General features: G+C 55.7%; 1 protein-coding gene across 2 annotated transcripts in view; it reads right to left on the bottom strand.

The window, feature by feature from the left end:
• LOC111145738 (mitotic arrest deficient 1 like 1) overlaps positions 1 to 22048 on the bottom strand; it is a 329575-nt gene that overhangs the window by 166416 nt on the left and 141111 nt on the right. The window contains exon 1 of one of the 2 annotated variants that reach the window (XM_022500908.1): positions 2560 to 2578. The exons of the other annotated variant lie outside the window; for it this stretch is intronic. The gene's annotated coding sequence lies outside the window, so the exon portion shown is untranslated. Of the gene's footprint in view, positions 1 to 2559; positions 2579 to 22048 lie in introns of those variants that run through there. 2 annotated transcript variants of the gene reach the window in all.

The raw sequence follows: 22048 nt of genomic DNA, 5'->3' as shown, positions 1-22048 counted from the left end.
CAGAGCTCAGGGAGGGGCTCCCCCTGCCAGACCCTCCTTCGGAGCACTGCTCTGCTAACCAGACAGAAATCTAGACAGGGGCTCCGAGCTCAATGACCCATCACTGGGAAGCATCCCCAACAAGGCCAAGGGAGGCCACGCTGCTCTGCATCCTCAATTGGAAGTTCACGTCTGGGGCGCCTGGGTGGCTCAGTCGGTTAAGCATCTGTCCGGTCTTGCATCGGGCTCTCTGCTCAGTGAAGAGCTCTGCTTCCCCCTTTCCTCCTGGCTCCTCCTCTGTCTGTCTCTCTCTCTCAAATAAACAAATAAAATCTTAGAAAGAAAGTAAATAAGTTAGCTCGTGTCCAGTGGCATGGATGTCCCCGAGCTTAGAGCAGCTCTACAGGAAGCCCTGCTCTCCTAGACCTCAGCCCGGGAGAGAGTTGGAAGTAAATGCCGAAAAAGCAAGTAGGGCCACAAAGGAGAAAACATGGGGGAGGTGGGGGTGAGGACGCCTAGGCAGGAGCCCGCGGCAGCACACCAGGAACAGGACCAGCTCGGACGGCAGCGTGCATCAGGCGTCTCTCCAGAAGGACAGCAAAGGGGCATCGGCTCAGGCGACTCTCCAAGCCCCACCTTCTACCCTGCAGCGCCACTTCCACACGCGGGTTCCTCTCCACCTCTGGGTCCGCGGGATACCCCCACCCCATGCACTGCTCTCTCAGCTTGGCCACGTGGCCTCATGCCATCAGGGTCTCGGCACACACATGCTGACAGCCCCACAGGCCCAGGACACCAGAAAGCTCACACCCAGATCCACCACCTTCACTCATACCATAAACACCGCGGGCCACCAACCACTGGGTCCCCAGGATGGAGCAACAACGAAAAGGCCTGCTTTCAGCTCTTCACACTGCCACGTCTATGGCAGATCCTGGACTCCAGGCCCCACGTGGCACCAGGGCAGGCGTGAGTGAGTGACTCTGCCAGGGGCCTCGGTTCTGTCAGCCAGGAAACATGAGGAATCTCCTTTCATCGGCTTATGTTTAAGACCAAGTAGGATCATTTATGTAAAACCCATAATATCAATTTATTCTTACCCCGACCTTCTTGGAGTGTCTTTGCCCATTAAACAGCAAAATACAAGCCTGGTTATTTCCACTGAACCACTGGACTGGGGCCGCTCAGGGCGGGGTGGGGAGAGGGGACGGCCCAGGACGGGGGACCCACTATAGTGGGTGTCCCAGGGCAGGGGCCTGCTTGGGTGGGGGGGGAATGTCCCAGGAGAGGGGCGTCCCAGGACAGGGGCCCTGCTGGGGTGGGGGGTCTGTCCACACACTCTGTGGCCCACCATCCGGCCATCATCACAACTTCCTATTTAGGTCAGGACTCTCTGTGCCTCCCTGACCACACAGCGAGCTCCACGGGGTAGGTGAGACATTCATTCTTTGTCTTTCACGGCTGAATTTTCAACACCCAAGACAATACTCAGCAAGGAAAAGATGTTAAAAATATAACTGCTGAAGAACTCACAGTACTTGGTGGAAGGGCTCTGACTATATGCCTAGTCTCCCAGTGAGTGACCTTCGGGGTCAAGAGCGTGGGGGCCAGCTGCGGGGGGGGGGGGGGGGGACCTGCCTCGATGCCCCTGCAGCAGCTCTGTGAGGTTCACAGGTTAGGAGGGCTGACCACTCCTTTGGCCCTCAAGTCTCCAGGACCCTCCCAGCCTCTGGGAGAAGGAGGGAACCTCTCCCCATGGCCCCTCTGCCCGTGCCCCCTCTGCCCATGTCCCCCCTCGCCATGCTGCAGTCACAGGCCCCTCCCAGGGTACCCCAGGCCCGCATTGGCACTCGAGATGGAGGGACCAGTCAGGCCCTGCAGGGCATTCTGGCCTCTGACTTTCTAAATCACACATGATGGCTTCTTGCCACTGGCCTCGAGCAGAGCCAAAGGAGAGGCTGCATCTCCACACTGAGTGTCCCTGTTCCAGGTGCTTACAAGGCCGACACTGTTCCCAGCTACAGGCCTGCCCTTCCACCGCCCAGCAGGCCCAATGTGGGGCTGGTTCCCGAGGGGACGGCTGTGCCGAGGTCTCTGTGTGCGACTGCCCCTCCAGGCCCACCGGCCAGCGAACAGGGTGGCAGTGCTGGAGGACTCAGGGACAAAAGCTCCTCTCACCCCAACTCAGCTAAGGCTTGGAGAACAAACGGGTCACAGAACAGAGGAGCCCAGCCAGGAGAAAAACAGACTCCCACTTCCCTCAGCAAGGAAAGCAGCGGTGCTCCACGGGACTGGGGACACCAGCCCAGGGACTCACCAGGGACTCAGAGAAGCCAAGGCAGCTGCTCACACTGGCGGCAGCCTCCCGGCTCCATTACCACAGGGCAGAGAAGCTGCTGCATCCCGGGCCGGAGCACCCCTGCAGTCCCCCTCACCCCCCGGCTCTCCTCTTCCTGACGACAGGCAGCAGGACAGGCAGGAGGGAGGCTTGCATGGCCAAGTCACAGCCCAGCACGGGGGCAGCTCACCTCCCAGGGGCTTGCAGGACCATGATGGGATCTGACTAAAGGCCCCCCTCACCTATATCCCGCACCAGCGGGCTCCGACTCCTCCAGCAGCAAAGGTCACCCGGTTCAAACAGCAATGAGCGCTCGACATGGCACAGACATTTCAAGTGGCCAGCTGACTCTTCAGAGCATGACAGAGCAGCCACAGGGCACTACCGTACAAATCTGACTGCAAAAAAACCCTTCATTTGCTTGGCCTTCCCTGCTTCTCAGATGCCCTCCCTTTGCAGACGGACTAGACTCGAGCTGCAAATCTGGCTCTCCCACTTCCTGGCAATGCTTTCTGGCAAGCTACTGAATCCCCGGAAATCTCCTCCCTCCTCTGGAAAACAGTGTCGTCTAAGACAGGAGAGGACTGAATGCAGTCTTGGGCAAGGGCCACAGAAATCCAGTAAGATCCATCTCTCACGCAAAGCAACATGACACGAGCTGCTGATGAGAGTGGAGATGGACACGCCTGCTGGAGGGGACGGGCACTGAGCCAGCAGCACTGACCCAGGCTCCCAGCAGTGCTCCTCCCCTATAACCAGGAATTCCAGGCTCCGACACACACCTTAAGAAAGGAGTCAGAGGGGCGCCTGGGTAGCTCAGTGGGTTAGGGCCTCTGCCTTCAGCTTGGGTCGTGATCTCGGGGTCCTGGGACCGAGCCCCGCATCGGGCTCTCTGCTTGGTGGGGAGCCTGGTTCCCCCTCTCTCTCTCTCTGCCTGCCTCTCTGCCTACTTGTGATCTCTGTCTGTCGAAAAAATAAATAAAATCTTTAAAAAAAAAAAAAAAGAAAGAAAGAAAGAAATGAGTCAGAGATGGGGCCACAAGTTACATCCAAGGATGCTGTTCCCACCACCAAAACTAATGAAAAATTAAAAACAGTCTAAATTTCCAATAGTTTTTCAAAACCTGTTTAATGACCAAGCATTTGTCATGATAAATGTTAAGTGACAAACACGGGACACAAACAGGTCGTGTCTGTCCTGTTCATGCCCATTCTCCTGATACCTGGAATACCTGCGGGAACACAGCTGATCCCACAGCTGGCCCTAGGGTCACCAGCCCGTGATGGATGGACGGACAGACGGACAGATGGATGAGTGGACAGATGGATGGATGCATGGACAGATGGGTAGACAGCGGGATAGAAGGGTGGGTGGATGGACGGATAGATGGAATGACAGACAGGTGGATTGACAGGTGGGTAGCTGGCTGGATAAACAGATGCACAGGCGGAAGGATGGATAGACGAATGAATGAATGGCTAGATAAAGGGAGAAGGAGGGAGGAAGGAAGAAATGAAGGAAACTTAAAAACATGATTTCAATGCCACCTCTGGGTACAGGAATTAAGGTCTTGTAAAAGGTCTTCTTTATACTTTTTGTACTTTTTTGGGAGCATTTGAAAGCTCCCAAATGTGCAGTATTATCATCAAGGACAAAAACCAAAAGAGGCATTCTAGGTTTTAAAAGGGTTCGGGGTTCCAAGGCACCTCTAGACACATCTGCCTGGAGCCCTCACGATGCTGACTGGGGCCACTCCACAAGGGGTCAGAGCCCTGGAGGGGAAAGGTCACAACCCATGCCAGCACCCGAGGGTAGAAATGCCCAGGGACAGAGGAGGAGAGAAGGAATCACAGTAGCTTGGAGTAGCTGGAGAGAGAAGGTCACCTGGGTCCGACCAACTCCAGCCCAATGGCCCTCCCGCCGTGTGCAACCGCCTCCTGCCGGAGGACACTGGCGTTCTCTCCACTCGGGGCTGGTCCACATAAAGCTGCCAGGAACAGTCCCATACGTCAGTTTTATTTCTTCAGGATAAATGCCCAGAGTGCAAGTGCTGGGCCATCTGGTCACTGCGGTTGAGCTTTCAACAACGGAGACGTTATAACCCAGAGTGCTGTGCCCGTTTACGTGCCCGCCAGCACAGCAAGGGATCCAGTTTCTCCGCAGCCTTGCCAGCACTTGGGGTTGACACCACGTTTTATGTTAACCGTTCGGAGGTGTGCGGCGATCCCTCACTGTGGTTCTCCTTGCATCTCCCTGCCGGCTATCGGTGCTTCTCCTACACCCATCCGCCATCTGTGAGTGCCAGTTTTCTAATTAGATTTTCGCTGCTGTGGAGGGTTTGGGGTTCTTCAGACATAGCCGCTAACAGTCCTGGTCATACACATGGCTTGCAAACGCGCTGTCTGCACGCCTCTCTGCAGTCCGGACTAGGGTCTCTCACAGCGCGGAATATTCAGCCATTCCAAAGTCCAGTTTATCACTTTTCCTTTTGACGAATCGTGTTTTCGATGGCCCGGTCTAAGAACTCTTTGCCTAGACCCTGAAAATTTTCTCTCTTTTTATTTTCATAAAAGGTTTGTACTTTTATGTTCCACATTTAATTTTGTGGTTACTTTTTATATGAAGTGTAAGGTTCGGTTTTTTGCCTGTGGGTGCCTGCCTAAGTGCTCCAGCGAGACCTGCTGAAAGGCCATCTTTCTTTCGCCGAACTGCTTCTGCATCTTCCTCAAATATCAGCTGACCCAAAGCAAGCTGAAGAAAGGAAGTAATAAAGATGAGAACAGAAGTAAGCAAAAAGGAGTGCAGAAAACAACAGAGAAATCAGCAGAGCCAAAAGGTGGCTCTTTAAAGAGATCAGTAAAATCAATGAACCTTTAGCTAGGTCAACCTGGGAAAAAATACAGAAAAGCTTCAGGTAACTGAAAGCAGAAATGACAGAGGCAGTATCGCTGACCTTATAGAAATAAAAAGAACTATAAAAAAATGCTATCAACAACTAGACACCAAGTCTCCAACAACCTAGTGAAATGGACAAATTCCCACAGACACAAACTACCAAAACTGACTCAGGAAGAAATAAAAAGCCTGTCGTACTCAAGAGACCAGCGAGCCACCCGCAACTCCCTGTCATCGCTGGGAGGCCCGTCAGCCCTGCCTCTCCTGTCCTGGGGGTGTGGAGGACACCCGTGTGAGCATGGGCTTCTGTTCAGATGCCGCCGCCATGTTTCTCCAGATGCACTGCTCTGTGCGGGGGCACGCTGGCGGGTTCCCACTGCTCGGTCTCCAGGTTCAGGGACGCCTCCCACAGCTCCCGCCTTCCACTACTGAGCTCAGCCACCACGGGCTCGTTTGTACTTCCAGCTACGGTCTAACATGTCCGGCTCCACAGGTGCTCAGGGCCCCTGGTGCTTCCGGGTGACTCCTCCAGCTCCAATCGTGGGATAAGACAACAAAGCAAAACACCGCGTGGTGTTTCCTAGGTCCCGAGGTCTCCAGCCACCACCTTCCTGTGTCTTTTCTGTTTGTTTTACACATAATGTCCAGGGTTGTTAGTTGTGCTTAGCAGAAGGAGAAGACAGGACTTCTCCATCCTCCTAGACAGCAAAGTGTTAGCTGCTCTCTACAGACATTCAGCAAGCTCGGTGCTGGGCTGAGCTGCCCTCAGACGCTCACTCTGGTAACTAGACAGTGTCCAGCATTGCTCAGGATCTCCAGTGACATTCCCAATGTGTGAATTCAACCAGACGAGGAAGGGCTTTGAAGGCATCTAATTTAGTGATGGATCACGAAACCCTCTCTGCCTAAGGAAGGTAGGACTCCATCAAATGGTACTAACCTCCATGCTGTGAAGATGCCACTGACCACCAAGGCCCCCAAGGGGGAGTGAAAAGCTGGAGGAGAAACTCACTCGCTCTGTTCCAGTGAGGCACGCGGACAAAAGTCAGGGAGGACAATCCCCCTGTAAAAGGTGTGGTTACGGAAAAAGAAAATGACACACACACACACCCTCGACAGGAACACCCCCGAGACCTCTGGACACTGCAGCCCAAGCACGGCCTGCAATGGCAGCCGCGTTCCCTCATCTACCCACACGCATTTCACAGGACCCCCCACGCACCCCACATGGTTTCTCCATCTGGAGAGCTGTACTAAGAGCCAGAAAACACAGCCACCAGCTGGCCCTCTGGGCGGAAAGCCCCTCACCCCGGAAACTGGGCTGCCTGCAAGGACAGAGCTGCACTTGCAAAGTTTGGACTCCACTTTCTGCGTCCTCTTTCTTTATAAAATTGCTTATGCAAAGAGATTACCATGCATAATGCATTCAATTATGCAGCGTAAGATGCGGCCTTAATGGAGAAAATTCAAGTCAGCCTTGTAGACACTTCAGGAAATATTAAAAAAAAAAATCTGAAGAGCAGAAAAAAAGACTGTGCCACTGACTTTCAAATGTGTCTGAATCCGCACACCTCTCACTACCCATAGGGACACAATATATATCTATAAGCGAGCACTCATCTCATTTCCCACTGTTTTCCTGCATGATGAGGTGCCTGGAGCTGACACCTTCCTCACTCTGGATGGCGGGGCTTTCATTAGCATGTAAATAGCCGGCAGATACAAGGAAATGAAAGCAAGGAAGAGCTCTTTAATTAACTTTAATCCTCTGAAAAACCACGCAGCAATCTGCTCTGACAGGAGGCCCTCCGTGGCCCAGGGGGGTCCTGCCAGGACAGCACTGGGGGTATCTGCAAGGACCCGCCTGCGGAAGGGACACTTGGTATGTGGCCCACAAAAGGCCAAGCCACAGCTGCCCCCTGGAATTTGGGCTGCTCCACCGAGCCCACCTGCCCAGACACAGGGTTCTGGGCCCTGAGGTCTCTCCCAGCACAGTGTGCGGGGAGGTCCCATCGGCCTCGCCAACACACAGCACACTCACACAGAGACAGTGCTGAGTCTACGGCAGTGGGAGCGGACAGCCAACAGGCCCCGGAGAACCTGGCTCCGGACAGGTCCACACACCTTCTTCTGCAGGCAACAGGGAGGTGGCAGTGGCTTTGAGCTGTGAAGTCACTCGGTCCAGCTGGGCTCACAGTATGTGGCTCTGCGATTCTGCAGGAGCCTCGGTCACCGCTGGCCACAGTCCGGCAGCAGGGGTTCCAACAACGTGCGAAGGTACAGAGGAAGACAAGGGGTCCAAGGTGGCCAGATGCCACGGGCTGAGCAGAAAGCACATGTCAGGGCAGGCCCGAGAGGATTCGAATTGCAGCAAACGCTGAGGGCGGTCAGGGCCAGCAGCCTGCATGGCTCTAAGGAGGCAGCTGTCGAGCCCTGACACGGGACTGACCTGCCATCAGAGAAGCCCTGACCATCAGCTCCTCCCGCGGCGGCAGAGGGCGTCGGGCCCAGAGGGACCATGTCTGGATCCCACGCAGCACACCCACAGCCAGATCCGAACATCCACACTCACTCCGGGGAGTCACGCCACCATGACAGGGCTGCAGGTCTGGCCACAGGGCACCACCAAGAAGCCATGTGCTTGGAATGGTTCCCTAAAAACACGAGCACCCCCAAAGAGACTGGCGTGCAGTCTGGATTTTACCCACAAGGATTTACAAATGCAGTCTAGAAACAGAGGCAGCCGAGGCAGCAGCCTGGAGATCAGGGCTGACATGGCGCCTGTGCTCCAGACACGACATCCTTGGTGCCCCACAGCCTGCGTGGTGCCCACTTGTCCTGCTCAGTGTCACCAGGTTCCACCAAGAAGAGAAGGCAGTGTGTGCACAGAAGCCACCTGCTTGAGTGACAAGCACAGCAGGGAAGGAGGCTGACAAGCACCACCTCCCGTATCAAAGGCACACGGGTCACCTCCATGTCCCCGATGCAGAGGAAGGAAGTTAAGGGAAGGGGCCATACCCCACGCCCCTCGATCCCACACAGGAAGCAGAAACTCAGGTGGGAGGTCCTATGCCCCAAGCCACACAGAATCTGAGCCCAGGCCTCCGAGCCTGCCTGGTAGCGTCGCCGCCTCCACGGCGGGGCCACCAGGAACCAGTGATGACAGGGAAGGTCACCTACCCCCTGACCTCAGCGCCCCCAGTTTGCACTACTCTCCACGCCTGGAACTCAGTCCCTGGATGTGGGTCTGGAGTCTGCGGGAGGCATGACCAGGGCTCGGCTCTCCACCCGCACTGCAGTGAGATGGCTACTCTCCCCAGTTATTTCATGCAAAAGGGAAAAGTCCTTTTGAAACGCAGGTTCCCAGCCCCTCCAGCCACCAAGCCCTCTCCTTACATACGCCTCTCATTACCGCCCAGCACTTCGCATCAATACGGAGCCGTTCCTCCCGGGGGCTTACAGGTGGCTAAACGAGGCCGGCTTACACGGGAATAAATCACTCTTCTGTAACTAGCAATATTTCTTTAACCGGAGGTTAATAAAAATCACCAGCAAAGCCTAACCAATGGATCTAATTTATTTAGAGACTTTCATAAAGCTGGGGATAAAGCCCTCTGTAAAAGCGTAGTGCAGAGCCCCAAGGGAGCCCCAGAAAAGAGGACATCCCAGAGTGGGAGCTATAAGCCCCAGAGCAAGGGAAACGGCAACCCGAATTCCTCAAAGGAAGGGGAGGGGAGAGCCAAGTGGGAGACCATGTGTCGCCCCAAGGCTGCCGTCCTTGGCCAAACAGACACCCACATACACTCTGCAGGCCGAGCACTCAGCTCTGGGGAGCACAGGACACACAACGGGAAGACAGTCCACATTACTCTCCTGGGGGACCCAAGGGAAGACAAAACACCCCCCCCCAGGAGAGCGCTGCCTGCAGTGTGCAGCGCCCCCAGGCCACATGCATGAGCCCCCCAAGACCACACTGGATGCACGGGTCCCGCACGGCAGAAAGGAGCTGCAGGGCCAGCTGGCAGGGGACAGGCTCAGGGCTGGACCTGCGTCCCTGCAGCAGGCAGTCCCCACCCAGCTCTTTGAGGGCTCCAGTCACAGACTCTGCGGCTCTGAATACCCCCAGGGCACGTGGAGGTGGGCGGTCTGCCGGCAAACAGGGCTGTGCTGAGATTCCCCCCTTGCCCACCTGCCCGTGCCTTCAGAGTGGGGGGGAACTGCCTTTCAAGGACAGCACTCTGCGATGACACAGCTTCTCACAGTCGGTCACCATCTGAAGGCTGCCTGGGCCGGAAAGCTTGTCTTCCTGTGCGCAGCAGGGGGCTGGCCAGCCTCTCCCACCCCCCACCCCCCATGGGACCCTGCAAACCCCAGAGCAGCAGGAGGTCCTGTCCTCTTCTCCTCGGGCCATCAGAGTGGCTGCTCCGTGGCCAGAGGCTTGACGGACAAGGAAAGAAGCTTTAAACACAGTAACGCACACTTGAAACTTCTGGTCTAGAGAAAAATAAAAACTTTAGAAGGGGCAAACTCAGGAACTGTCTAAATTCTCCCACATTCTTCCAGAAACCAGGCCCTTGACCTGGAAAGCACATCCATAAGCTATGCAAACATCTCCCAGGCCTGACGTCCCTGACAAGAACTTACACACAACAGACATGACACAGATCCCTGCTTACACAGTGGCCTCACACTCGCCTCTGGCTTCCACTTACATCTACTTACAGGACCCGGTCAGGCAAGGAGCAGGCACCACGGGCCCTTGGTCCGGAAGCCAGTCCTGAGCCCCAGGCAAAAGAGGAGAGAAGAGCCTTGCGGAGCCCACGGTCACTCCCTCACAAAGTCCATACTGGACTGTTTCCCCCTGGATTCCCCGGGGACGAAGCCATGCACTGGGCACACCACATGGTCTCTCATGCGAACATGACCTTCCTGCAGGTCCAGAGGAGACTCACAGCCTCGGTGAAGGAGGGGGCCGCCAGTGGGAGAGTCCGCAATCCACCACAGACCCAAGGGGCCCCCCAAGCTTCTCCTTACTGAGACCACCCTCCTGGGCAGACAGCAGCCAGCACCCCTTCCCCAAGCCCCAGGCACTGCTGGCCAATGTGAGTGCCACTTCTCCCTGTTCTCCAGACGCAGTGTAAGCCGGGAATGACCCATGGCAAAAGCAAGCAACCAGACTTCTGGGAAGGGACCGAGAAATGCCTCTGTCCTGGCCCAGAGCCACAGCATGAGGCCACGGTGGATATCCAGTCCCCCCAGGGCGATACCGCAAGCCCAGAGATGTGGCACACTGTGGGCCTGACTCCGGGGCTGTGCCGGGAGTGCCATGGTCTGCAAGAACTCCCTCCCTCCTCCTCAGAGGTTTATCAGGGGCAGTTGGGATCTTTATGGGCGAAGTTAACCAAAAGATTATTGACTCTGAAACACTCTCCCTGCATTTGACTGTTTTCCATTTGATGATGGATGATATTTAATACCTTCCAGTCTGAGTGCACTCTGGGTCTGTAAATACAGATCCCACTTTATTGCTACTTAATAACTATTACGACAGCGAGGGCTGGTCCTCATCTTCTGGGCCTAATGTTCCATGCAGATCTCCTGGGAAAAGTAGCCAACTACATCAAACAGCCAGCTTTCCAGAGAAAACACACATGCACACTCACACGTACGTACACACCCACACGTGCACACACAGTGCGCACATAAAATGCACAAAGACGACGGCACTCCGTGAACACTCACATACCGCATATATGTGCACAGTAACACATTCTCACACCCTGGCACACACAGATACACACACACACACGCAGTCTCTGACACGAGGAAGCAGCAACAGGGACAGGCGGGAAGGAGCTCCCAGCCAGTCTCCCAACTCCGTTCAGGGAAATCCATCAGCGTGACAGGGGTCAGCCGTCACTACTATTCATTTGGGCCCTACACCAGGTGTCTGCCGTTGCCTTACTGCAACACAGACACGCAGGCATAACCGTCAGCTTAAAGCAGACCGCACACAGCCCCACACGGAGGGTACGGACGAGTAGTTCACCATGTTGCGTGCTGAAGCAGCAGCCTGTTCTCACACTGCTGATGCACCATGAGGGGCTGGCCTGGTGGCCGCCGCACCACACAAACCCAGGCAACCCCCCCACCCCACAAGCTCGGCTCTGACCAGGGCAGGGGCTGTGCGCGCTCCAGCCCCTATGTGCTTCTTAACCACTGAGTGCAGGCATAGCTGAGCTACCGTTTGTCAGAGTCCCTGCTTCTCTCTCCCGTGTCACCTAGGAAGGTCTCGAGTGATTCTCTGGAGCGGGGTGATTCTGAGAGCAGGGCTGATGGCAAGTGTGTGCTGAACGATCCACTGGCCTGGCGTGAGCACCGGCTCAGGATCACACAGCCTTCCCCAGCACTCAGATGGTGCTGCCCTGTGCTGGGACGGGCCACAGGCGTGTCCCCACCCAGGACAGGAAGTGAGGGTTCCGAGGCGGGGTGTCCCGAGGCAGAAGCCCCAGGCACAGAGTCCCAGAGGTCAGTTACAACTTGGGCTTTCCAAGTCTCAGGCCCAGGCTCTTCCCTCAGAAGGGAGACACTGGGAGCCCAGCTGCCAGGCCCCAGACCAGGTGCTGACTGCCTTTCTGACACAGCCATGGACAGGCCTTGGGGGGCCACCCACCCAGGGCAGCCAAGGGCCGGGGTCACACACAGACTCAGAGGGCCTCCAGTTCCCGGAGAGAGGAGGAGAAAGGGGCAGCCCAGCAGGCCGTGGAAGGAGAACGGTGGTTCCACACCCCAGCAGTAGGAGTCCCAGGGCAAAGTCAGGGACACATGTGCCACACCCTCTCCTTCAGGACAAACCTTGGTTTAAGTCGCACCCACCTCACGCAACACCCAAAGGCCGCTGCAGCCTTGGATTTTGCTACGGCCTGTGGTAAGTTTGCAAGCCAGGAACCACCCTGTGGTGGAGACAGTCTCAAGGAACAGCTGAGTGCCTGGTGTCCCGAGGCAGCCTGGAGTGAGAAAGTCCCCGCCCCCAGACAGAAGGTACAGGGTCCCTCCCCTACATGGAGGCTGTGGGGACCCCCCCTCCCAGAGTGAGAGCCCAGGGTCCCTCCCACATACTCAGGGCACAGGCACCTTTCCAGACCCCCTCTCTGGGCTGGCACAGGAAGGACAAGTCAAGGGGCAAAAGCCAGCAACAGGGAGATGCCTGGGGGCACCCAGAATGCAGACATGGCCCAGCAGGCCTACAGCTGAGCAGCCCCAGGCCAAGGGCAGCCAGTGGAGGCCAAGGGCATCTGGGCACCCTGAGACCCTCAGCAGGTCCAGCAGCAGCAGGAGGTGCGGCTCCTCAGAGCAGTGGCACCTGAGAGGCACCTGGCCGGGAACCATGCTCTGAGTGCCGCCACCACCAATGCCACCACTATCACCACCGTTACCATCACTGGCAGCTCTGTCTCTGCTCAGGGTCAGGTCAAAGATTGTGATCTCTTCCAAACCAAGTTAAAAAGACAGCAGATCTTCACAGGATGGGAGGGGGTTTTACAGTGTGAACAGGGACACGGGAGTCCAAGGTCTGCCCGTGGCGCTCGGGCCCCTCTGGCCACCAGTGCTGCGGGGGCAGTCCTTCCCCCCCACACACGCCCCCCCTGTCCCTGCGCTAGTAGGCCTGCACGGGGGTTTCCCAGCGAGGACACTCAGGCTTCTTCGCCAAAAACCCCCTGCTGCAGATGCCTCAGACCCTAGCACCCGGGATGCTGAGGAGCGGTGGGAGGCACCCACCCCAGGACCTCAGGAAGCAAGACAGAAAATACTTCAATGCTGTACTTCAGAAATTCAACACTCAAACAAAAATGCCCCATAAACAAAATAGTAAACGTGCAAACGAAGATAGCCCCAGCCCCCTGGCCCCCACCCTGTGGGATGGCTTGGAGTCTGGACCCGTGCAGGACATGGGGACGCAGCCAGCTAGGGCACACAGGCCTCACAAGCAAGTGTCACCGGAGAAGCCCTGTGCTAGGAGTGTCTTGAGGGGCCTAGGGGCTGAGGTCTCACCTGCTGGCAGAGAGGCATCGAGAAACCAAGCCGAGGATGGAGAACACACCATCCCTGCCCCCCAGCCCTGAGCGCCTTCCACACCGGTGTGGGCCGAGCAGGCAGCCACAGGCCATGACCCCAAAAGGGCCAACCTCAAAGGAGGAAGAATCGAAGTGCAGCTACACGGAGATGGAAGCATGCAGGGGACATGAGAGAGGACGCCGTCCACTTCCCCTTCCGAGAATGGCATAAGCAATGGCAGCGACCGGGCGGCCAGCAGCCCTGTTGGATAGCCGAGGCCCAGCTCCTCCACCACAGTCGGGAAGCCCTCAGGTGGGACCCTGCGGTCACCTCCGTGTAGGGAGCCCGTGACCCAGGGTGTGCACAGGACAATCCAGGAACCTGGGGAAAATGGAAGGTCCTACTCATACTAATTTTTATCACTAATTTTTTAAAACTTTCCATGTAAATGCACTGAGATTCAACTCTTTAGTCCTTCATCACTGACCGTGAGTCACACGCGTGCTTCTCAAGTAAACACGCATGTGTCGGTGAACCTTTTACAAGGGCACACAGTCCGTAAGTCCAAAAACAGGGAAGAGCCCCAGGTGGCCCGGGGGCCTCAGGTTTGTACTGGGGGCGAGGGTGGGGACAGGACAGGGTGCGGCCTGTAGCTATGCTCTGGAGCACGGGGTGGGGACAGCAGGGACCAGGCTAAAACCAAGGCCCCACACACAGGCCACCCCCGGGACCTAGAGGAAGAGGACGCATGTCCAAGCCCTGCATTACCGGGGCACAGCCTCGGCCCTGCCCTGGGCATTGGCCCCCATTACAGCTCATCTTCCTTCCCTCTGCCCCTGGGAGCTACCTACCATTCTTTTAACTTCCACTGTTGGGAGGAAAGACACCATTTTCCAAGTTGCTCATTTAGGTCCTAACCTTCAATACTGACAGGTCTGTATCCACAATGTCGCTGCAAGCGCGGTGGGCAGACGGGGTGGCCCGGGGGAAGCGGGCCCTCGCTCACACAGGGCACCACTCCAGGGCCCGAAGGAAGGTGGGAGGGGCCGCTCGTGGGCGGAGGCGGCACGTGCGGACAAGAGACGGGGAACAGAGCTGGGATGCTGCCCTCACCTACCATGGGGGCCGAGCAAGTTACCCTCCCCGGGCCGACGAACACTTAGCAGACCTTCCCCGAGCGCCCCGACACACAAAGAGCCTCCTAATAGCACGCTGCTCGTGAACACAACAGAAAAGACCCTTCCCTGTCCAGAGCGACGAAGAGGACAAGTGAGCCAGGCAGCGGGGAAGGCTGCCAGCGAGAGAAGCAGGGCAGCCCAGTGCAGTCCCTGAGGTCTGTGGCTGGACGGTCGTGGGTCCAAGGGTGCCACACCCCCCACGCCCTCTCAAACCCTAACTTAGTAAACATTTTCCAACTGGAGAGGGATAGAAGGCACTTTGTTTTGATTTCATTATATTTCCTAAAACTGCTCTTCTCTCTAAGACTGTTTCTGCAGCCTTGAGCCGGTTCCAGCTGCCTCCTCGGTGGGTAACACGGTGACAGGGGTGACAAGTCTGCAAATGGCATGCTCCCATAACAAAACACGTGCATTTTTTTTACCTCAGTGGATGTAAGAGAAATGTCAGCCTGGAAAGGTAACCCGAAGGGACAATATATCAACACCTAAAAATTAAAATTTGAAGATCCGATGCAGGATCCGAGAGGAGCCTGCCTAGCCTTGGAAGGAGGAGGACTGCCGCATTAAGCAGGACAAATGCTAAATTAGAAAGCACGGGCTGGGTGACGTACACTACCCTCTTCCAGGCTTTTCTCAAGGATCACGCAAAAGTGATATGAAGGAAGAAAGAAGCAAGGTCTGAATCCGAGCCTGAATTTAAAGGGTGTGAATCACTGCCCGGACCTGCCCCACAGCTGGGGCAGGGACTGAGACCCCAACTCACAGCAGAGCCCCCCACTCCCCCTCGCAGACTGCTGCCCATTTCGAGCCCAGCTCCTGCCATTCCCCGGTAGCTAGGTGGCTCCCCGGGAGCTATATGCAAGGCTCAAGGACGGAGGCAGGAGAACGAGGACGTGCAGCGCAGACCCTCCCAAGACAGCAGGACAGCAGGTGTGGGGACAGGAGGACAGGCACCCAGAGGCAAACAGAACAAATAAACACAGCAGGAGGGATGTTCCTCTGGGAGGTGGAGGGGATGCAGAGAGGACATGACCATGGTCGCTGGAGGAGAGCAGGGTGTGACAAGGACCAGGAATGGATGTGGACAGTGGGGGGCCTGCAGACATCTGCAGAGACCTCATCAGCAACACCAAAGACCAGCAGTCAGCACTGGGCACCCACGCAGATAGAAACATGTCACCGTGGTGTGCGAGGTCTCCACTGTGGCACACCCCTGGGCCCAGTCCAGCACAGGTCCCCTTACACTGGCTCTGAAAGACTGGACTCTGCATTCAACACTGTCCACCGACCCGCAGCCCAGGTAGTGCCTGGGAGCCATGCAGACAGGCCGGGTCTTGGGCCCTGCCAGGGCCACTTACTCAACTCCACATGCCCCAAGTTCCACCTGATCCATAGGCACACGAAGGAGCTAGCCGTAAAGGACTGACTCATGCCCTACAGAGTGACAGTGCAGAGTCTGCAGGACTACTAACCTCTCTGATCTGCAGCACTCTCGTCCCTAGCATGGAGGAGATGGGTGTGACGAGGAGCACACTCAGGCCCCTGCCGGCCACAGGGCGTGTCTGTAACATCAGCCCGGGTGTCGTCAGCACTCCTCTCTGCCTATGGAGAAACCACCCACGGCCGTGCAAAATCCAGCTACACCAAAGGCCCAGAGCTCCAAAGGATCCAGTGGGAGCTACTCAAGTCTTGCCTGAAGAGGACAGGCTGGGCATCAAGACAGAGAGACTGGGACGCCTGGGTGGCTCAGTTGGTTAAGCAGCTGCCTTCGGCTCGGGTCATGATCCCGGCGTCCTGGGATCGAGTCCCGCGTCGGGCTCCTTGCTCATCAGGGAGCCTGCTTCTCCCTCTGCCTCTGCCTGCCATTCTGTCTGCCTGTGCTTGCTCTCTCTCCCTCTCTCTCTCTCTGACAAATAAATAAATAAAATATTTAAAAAAAAAAAAAAAAAAAGACAGAGAGACTGGGGACAGCAGAGAAGGCCAGGGTACCCCAGGAAGGATGGGTCTCGAGGTGGGCAGAATAGCCCCCCACCTGGTCAAGGTCGAGCTCCTCAGCCTCATCATCTCAAGTCACAGGGACAGAAGGCTCTGATCCAATTCTGCTTGGCACACCGTGGCAAGGCCCCCAAAACCACGTGCCAGGTCAGCGGGCCCCAAGACATCCCTAAGGGCATGTGTGTGGATGGGAAATCCTGACAATGCAGGTCCCAGAGCAGGACAGTGCAGACATGCTGTGGCTTAGTGACCGTTACTACTCAGAACCAGCTGCAACCCCCACAGCATCTTCCGTCCAGTAAGGACAGCTGGAATGCCCCCAGACAGAGGACTGAAAACAGACTGCCCAAAGGCACTACCCCTCTGCACACGCCAGGTACATCCCGGCCCATCTCCACAGCTCCCTAGATAGCTGCAGACGTAAACACACGGTCAGGAGAACCTGCGCTCACCATCTCTGCGCAAAGTATAGATTGCTGTGCGGAAGAAGCTGGGGTGGGGGTCAGCTTCAGAGGGGGGCAGGGTGCAGAGCGATCAAAGTCACCACAATGGGGAGGGGGTAGAGGGCGTGCACTTGAGAGAGCACCAGGGACAGACCCAAGCCAGGCCCTGTTGACAGCCGGCTGCTTCTCAGGAGACAGGGCAGGTACTGGGTGCTTTCCGCCTTTCCTTCTGTGCTACCTAAGCCCAGGAATTTTCAGCATTAAAAAGGAAGGCGTATGAGAGCAATCCTTTTAATAAGATTAGGAAACTTGTGGGCTCTAAAAAAGGACGCGGGAAGAAGATGAAGACTTGGATCAGAAGCAGCCGCCGTTTCAGTTCTTTTGGGAGAGAAATGGAGGTAAGAGGCTGGGATGTCAAGCTGTGCACAACCTGCCTGGGCTCAGGCACCAGGACGGAGGAGCCTGTGGCCCGGGCCAGGGCGGCTGGAGCAAAGGCTGGAGGCTTACCATCCGAGTCTGCTCCCCGCCCCGGCCTCCTTCCCTCGTGAGCCTAGTCCCCATCGATGCCAACTCTGGTACCCTCACTCACCCGGGAGAAGCAACCAAGTGCCCTGAAGTCTTATGTGCACCCAGTTACACAGTCGGCGGTGAAATGACTCAAGACCTGTCCCAGGAGGGAGGCTGGGGGCGGGGAGCCAGACCCTACCTGCGCGGCTCCAGCCTCCAGGGCCCTCCTTCCCCAGCTCTGTGTCCCATGGGCCCATCAGCAACAAACGGCCCCACCCCACAGAGCTTCTACAAATAGGGAAGAATAGGGAAGAGACACAGCTTCCTCGAGGAAGTGTTGGTGCTAAAAGCATTTGATGTGGAACACACTCTTCTTGTGTGATCCAGACACTTAAATGGAAATTGTGCATCGCAGGAAAACCTGCATACAGGTGTGTATGACATGCTCCTTCAAACTGCCAAGACCTGGAGGCACCAAGATGCCCCTTGCTCAGTGAGTGCGCAGGTGAACTGTTCTGTCCAGCGCTGAAGAGGAACGAGCCATCAGGCCATGCGAAGACACAGAGGAACCAGGGCAGCCCGAATGGAAAAGCTACACGCTGGGACACTCCAAACGTATGATGCCTAGGAGGGGCACAACCACGAAATAGGGAAACATCAGTGGCTTCCCAGGTCTGGGGGTCACGTGGGGACAGGGATCTGAGGGCAGTGACCGCATTCTGGGAGCTGACACCACAGCGGTGCACACGGGCCATCATGAATCCTTCCAGCTGCACAACGCACACCAAGGGCCAGCCTCGAGGAAGGACAGGCTTCCGTTAACAACCGTGGGGCAATAACACTGTGTGGATTGTACCAGACCGAGCTCCGAGGCGGGGGGCTCGCAGGAGAGCTACTGCTGAGGCAGGGCAAGAGGGACACCGGCAGTAGGTATTTGTCCCGTAATGTGTCTATAAACGTAAAACAGCTCTAAAAAACAGCCTATGAATCTAAAAACACAAAAACTTTAATGTCCATACTGTAACTATTCCATTTATAGAGTATTGTTGAAATGCCCTATTAGTAGAGACGGCAAACACAGCAGGGGACAACTGGGCTGTGCTTTCGGGGCAGCACGCGAAAGGTCTTCACAGTGGTAGAGCTTTCGTGCAGCTACACATGTGCTAGCACGACAAAGAACCAGCCCCCACCGCCACACATGCACGCGCACACACACGTGCACACACGCACGCACGCACACAGAGCAGACACCAGATGCCCGGCTTTGATTCTGCACTACAATCATGGGAGACGTTTCTAGGGCAGAAGCTGCAGGAAAGCTATGGGGGACCTGTCCCACCACCTTCACGACTTCCAATGGATCTACAGTCATTCACACAAACACAGAAACCCAAACCTAGTGACCAGGCCCCAGCACCAGAGGGTCACCTGGGGCCCCGCCCCTAGCAGAGTCCAGAGCTCAGCAAAGTCACCACAGCAGTGCTCCCAGGCTCTCACCAATCTGCTCTGTCCCCTAGAGGGAGGCACACCTGGGTTTGGAGCACAGGTCTATGCAGTCACTGTGCCCCAGAAGTGCCCAACGCAGAGGTCAGCACGCAGAGCTCACTCCAGCAGGGTCTGTGGACGAGACAGCAAACGAGCGGGAGTGGGAGTATGGGTCCCCTCCATCCCTTCGCAGCACCCCATCTGTCTGCACTGTGGTCCTGAGCACGGGAACCTTGCGTGAAGGCTGGCTCTTACAGGCTCTTACAGAGACAGTATGAGAAAATACTCGAAACAGAACAATAAGAAAAATAACCCACATCAAAATTGATGGGGTAGGGGCACCTGGCTGGCTCAGCTGGTTAAGCCTCTACCTTTGGCTCAGGTCATGATCCCAGCATCCTGGGATCGAGCCCCACATCGGGCTGTCTGCTCAGCAGGGAGCCTGCTTCCTCCTTCTCTCTCTGCCTGCCTCTCTGCCTACTTGTGATCTCTGTCAAATAAATAAATAAAATCTTTTAAAAAAAAAATTGATGGGGTAGGCATTTTAGAAAACAACAAAGAGGGGGACCCAACTGGCTGAGTAGGTGGTGTGTGCAGCCCTTCATTTTGGGTTGGGAGCTCAAGCCCCACTCTGGGCACAGGGATTACTTAAAAATCTTAAAAAAAAAAAAAAATGGAATTCCATTAATCCAATAAACAGTATCCACCAGAAACAAACAGCATGTGTCACCGTTGGCGGCGAGGTACCGAAGCTCCCCGATCTGCACACTAGGACAGAGCCCGCATCACTTCCGTGCGGCAGTCGACAGGCGGTCCCAGCAATAAGAGGGGAAAGAAAACAAGGAAACGAAAGGCACGAGGGCTGGAGAGGAAGAGGCCAGGCTCACCTCTGCCAGAGCTGCTTTCCAAGGAGCAAGGTCAGCACGACGCACAGAGCAGCAGCCAAAACCCAAGTGCATCTCAGCACACCAGTAACACATACGAGGTCAGAGTCCTCAGAGAGGCCATTAAAACTGCACTGGGAACAGAAAATGCTCGGGAAAGTGTCTAATAAAATGCATGTAACATGGGATATTCTCGTTCAGAAGACAACGTGCAGATGTCATGTCTTCCCAAACCGATTTACAAATTCACTGTAATCCTTATCATATTCCAGCAGAGTTTTTCACGTAAATGGACAAACGGATTCTGATGTACATAAGGATACGCAAGGACCAGAATGAGCCAGAGAATCTTAGAGAAGAACTAATGTGAAGGCTGACTACCAGGTACGGAAATGTTATAAAGCTGTACTACTGTAGACAAGGTGGCAGGGTAAAAAGACAGACAGAGAGAGGAAACAGAACCAAACAGAGAATCCAGAAGCTGGACCGTCCAGGAACACCCCTGGCGGGTGGCAAAGGCCCCGGGACACTCCATGGGAAAGGGCTGGTCTCTCAACAGATGGTGCTGTGCCAAGTGCATGTTCAACAGAGAAAAAATAATCTTTCTGAGAATTTTAAGTGAGGTATAACCGACACATAGCATTACTTTTTGGCATACAATATAACGATTCAGTGTTTGCATATGTGGCAAGATGATCACCGGGGTAAATCCAGTTACCACCTTGGGGGGAAAAGATCCTGACACCCACGGCCTATCACACCCAAACGTCAATCCGTAAAAGGTGAGACAATAAAGCAGTCAGAAGAGAACAGCTAACCATCTCCATGACTTTGGGAGCCACAACTGTGGCAATTGAGGTCACCAAGTCTCAGGAGGTACTCACACAAAGGTAACAGAATCCGTAAGCTGGTCTGCACTAACATTAAGAGCCGTTACTCGTCAACGGACACAATTAAGAGAGAAGCAACAAGCCACAGATGGGAGATGTGGCAGTATGCATCTCCCACGAGAGAGTCGTGGTCAGAATATGGAGGGAACTCCACAGGAGAAGGGCATATAGCTCTAAACCCCCACACGGGGAGGGCCCACCTCGCTGAGCACCAGCAGACCCAAACAACAGTGGGGCACCCCCGTAGCCCACCAGAACTCAACTGAAACCAGAGTCACAACATTCTGGCACAGACCCGGGGCGCCCATAGGGCGGGTGTCCACAAAACAGCCTGCAGCCCCGGTGACGCTGAGCCCACATGGTAGACATCTTCTGCCAGCCAGAACCACACCCTGGCATGCCTAACACAAAGGAAGCCCCTAGGAAGACCTCTGACCACCTGTCTGTTCCCCAACCAGGACCTCTACCCACCCCTCCCACCACCACCACCACCAGGGCCACCCCCCACTCAGGGAATCTTTCAAGGGTGGGACATCATCACTACCAAACCATGCACTCTGATCCCCAGGGTGGTAAGACACCCAGAGCCTGCATCCTCCTCTCAGAAACCAGTGCAATCTGGAATTCGGGCCAGGAAACAGTTAGGATATAGATAAAAGAGTTAAGGGAAGTGTCTGCTTTCATTTGTTTTTTAAATTTCTTGCTAAAAAGTTAGCTTTTACGGCTGAGGTTCTATAAATAACAAAATTCTATAACCATATTGTGGAATATTAGGGGCACACTGGAAATAGCTCATTTCAAATAGGAAAATGGTTTGTGCTCACCCAGTTCTGGAAGCCAATTTTCAATTGCTTAAAATAGTCATGGTATTTTACCAAGGTGATTACACTCTCAGCTATCAGTAACAATTAAACCCTGAGACTGGAGCCGCTTAATAAGGTCTCAAAATAAAGCCACACGCTCCAAGCACTGTAAGCGGAAATGTCAAGCACACAAACAGGGCCCGCAACGGGACCCCAGTGCACAGAGCCCAGCCGGCAGGCCTGCAGTCGGCCTGGCGCTGAGCTGCTGCGGCCGCAGGGGGCCACACACACCACCCTGCCCAGGGGGGAGGCGGGCGGGGGAGGGCGGGGGGGGGGGGGGCGGGGGTCTCTCCTCAGCAAGGACAGGGGAAGACCAACAACCCCACGCCCTCAGGCCTGAGAACGGACACCACGGAGGCACCCTGAGGAGGACGCACCTGAACAGGAGCAGGCCTGGCTGGGGTGGGACAGACATGCCGCAAGCCCACAGGGTCACTGTGATCATGGCCACACAGTGGGCATGCCCCTGGCACGCAGCAGGCCGGCCGCACCCCCACCCACACAGACAGGCCTGATGAACGGCTTCATCATCCCC

This window comes from Enhydra lutris, unplaced genomic scaffold (assembly GCF_002288905.1).
Source record: "Enhydra lutris kenyoni isolate GAN:26980312 unplaced genomic scaffold, ASM228890v2 scaffoldscaffold13, whole genome shotgun sequence".
Classification (NCBI taxonomy): domain Eukaryota; kingdom Metazoa; phylum Chordata; class Mammalia; order Carnivora; family Mustelidae; genus Enhydra; species Enhydra lutris.
This window is presented reverse-complemented; position numbering and strand designations above follow the sequence as displayed.